The following is a 2,920-nucleotide window of genomic DNA, read 5'->3' as shown; positions in this document are numbered from 1 at the left end:
TTTTAAATACACTTTCTAGATTATATGAATTTGTATTTTTGAAACATCGCTTTGATATTTTCGGAATTACCTCAGTTTTTATCTTGAAAGATTGCCAAAATTGGAAAGTGATCGGAGGTGTCTTTAGTAATAGTACAGCACACTATATCATTTGATTCAAAGTTAACGAGAATGTGATCAATACATGTCTTAGAAGTAGAGGTAACTCGAGTTGGAATTAGAACTTTCATTGTTAAGGATATTTATGTCTCCCACAATGATATGGTCATGTTTAGAGAGGGAATGAAGATAAGATGCAAAATCAACAAGAAACCCAGCAGTGTCCAGTGAAGGGGAATGATAAAATGTAGTAATAGCAAAAGGCCTGCCAAAATCACCAACCAGACTCACAGCAATGGTTTCAGATCCAGTTAACTTAACAAAATGATGTTCTGATAAAGCCTAGCTACTGTGCACATAGACCCCAGTTCCACCACATCTCGTTGGTCGACACTCACCTAAAATTACATAATTTTTTAGCTGAAATCATGTTTGTTGGTTGTCATACAAAAATGTTTCACTTGAGGAAATAACATCAAAAAAGAAGATTTTACAGAGGAAAGTACATGTAACTCATATAGCTTATTTATATTTTTTGATAAGTTTCGTATATTACAGTGCAAAAAACGAAAACTGTCGTAATCATAAATGTTAAGAACTACTATGTCATAAGAATTAAATGAAGACACTAAATCCATAGAGCAAAAAAATATTCTTAATTATTTGTATATTTAAACTACAAAGCTCAAATCTCATTTTTCATTCAAGCCTAACAAGCGAGTGTTTGAGCTTATTAGCAAGAGAGGGAGTCATCTGTTTTACAAAAATACACTCGCCGATGCAATATCCAAAGATATTTATAGCCATGGGTCTTGCGATATTTACCGGCCTTGAAGAAGAGTGGTCTTTTGTCAAAATTCAAGTATTCATTTATAAAGATGTTGTCACTGTTGCCTGTGTAGCCAATGTCCTATGCAATGTAAGGTTGACAAAGTTTTTTATAGCATGAGATAAATTTAGTCCGAACATGTGTTTGTAGAAATTGTACTATGAGTGACTTTTTGTTTTTGTTTCTATATTTAACATCAATGGTTTCCGCTTATACGTTCAAATCAGGTTTTCTGGTTATGCTGGATACGATGTCCACAGTATTTTTATTAGATTCATGTGGAAGACCTTGTATCTCTACTGTGCGCGCCCAGTGGTTAAATCTTTAAGTTGGTTTAACTTTGTCTCAAGTTTAGGTAGCACCACCTTTACACTTGCCATGTCACATTTCAGCTCTTTGCCTACTTCTGGATGGTAATTCATAGTCTGTACCAGATCAACCATTTTTAGTTCACTTTTATCAATTTTTGTTTCAATTCCAGCTAGACAAGAAAGAATATCCTTTAAGAGTGCTGTGTTTTCATCACTTGAATTAGATTCCACAGATACAGATTGTTTCCGTAGATTAGCCATCATTAAACGATGACTTACCCAATTTAGTGATGAATCCTAAAAATATTTTCACCCTCGTGTCAATTCCAGTCCTTCCTATCAGATATTCTAACTTCAACAAGAAGATGATAACTTGGTTTAAAACTAATATCCAATAATGACTTTGTAAAGTTTTGTTGCTTCAGAGATTAAGCCATATATAGAGCTTAATCATAAGAGCTTGTCATAAAGCTATAGATATGTGTGACTGATAAGATAAGATAAGCTGAACCTCTCTCTCCAACTGCCAACTGCCAATTCTTCAACTTATTAGTACCAAAGCAGAGTCACAGTACAGGTGCAAACACACTAGGCGATATTAGCGAGACATCGCACTGGGTGGCGCTAATCTGCGCTATAACTCGCCCAGCGAGCTCATGCAGAGCGATATTGCTAAAAACTCTCTATCACAACTTTATTGCTCTCGAGATGCATTTTGATTGGTTGGTTTTTTCGAAAATGCAATTCTATGGCTGGTAATTATTTTGTATCGAGGTTCACCTATGTACAGCAACAATCTTTTGCTATTTTGGTACAATTGAAACATCATCAAAATGAACACTGAATAGTTCGTAGATTTAATAAAAGCATACCTAGTCTTGTATGACACAACACACACAAACTGCAAAAAAAACCAGTTTAAAACCAACATTTGGGAGACAATCGTTGTGCAGGTTGACCATCTTGAGAACGGTTAATATTTATTATAATAAACACAAACAGCTACTATAAAGAAAACTATATATAAAAGTCGTAAAATGTTACAGTTAAAAAGACCAGAATCGTCTTTTTCTTATGTCTTCTTGTAGTGTACATTACATGAGTAGGCCTAATAAGAAAGCAGAAGTTGTTTACATCGTTTCCCAGAAGGCGCAATATTGACTTAAATTTATTAACCGTTCAAAAAAATTAATGATACAAATTTTTATTTGTGGCTTGTGAGCGTGCCCACGTTATTGTTTGCTGGTGAATCCTTCAAGTGGGTTTAGACATATGCCAGCGATATCTTCGCACCATTCATGACGCATGCGATAAAATCATCTATGGTGTTTTCACCTTAAGAGCCAACTTTCTTATCATCTATATAAGTATGCTAGCAGTCCAGTGTGCCATGAAAAATCATCATATGTAAGAATTATCTTTACTCTGCATCACAGCAATGTAGTCTAGTGGTGCAGTTAGTAGTGCTTGTATGGGAATCGGAATGTCTGAGTTCAAATCCTGTGCAGTGCAATCTTTTTTCCTAATACTCTTAGCATGGTGACAGATGAACATGGATCTCATTAGATGAGATACTGCTTCCCAACTTGCTCATTTTAAACTAAAAAACTGTTGTTATGAAGAGTAACAGCAGAGGTCTCATCTGTTAAACAGAGGAAGGAAAATAACAAATAATGCTGTT

Source organism: Watersipora subatra, chromosome 10, assembly GCF_963576615.1.
Source record: "Watersipora subatra chromosome 10, tzWatSuba1.1, whole genome shotgun sequence".
NCBI classification, from domain to species: domain Eukaryota; kingdom Metazoa; phylum Bryozoa; class Gymnolaemata; order Cheilostomatida; family Watersiporidae; genus Watersipora; species Watersipora subatra.
The sequence above is the reverse complement of the archived record's forward strand: the minus strand, read 5'-3'. Positions refer to the sequence as shown.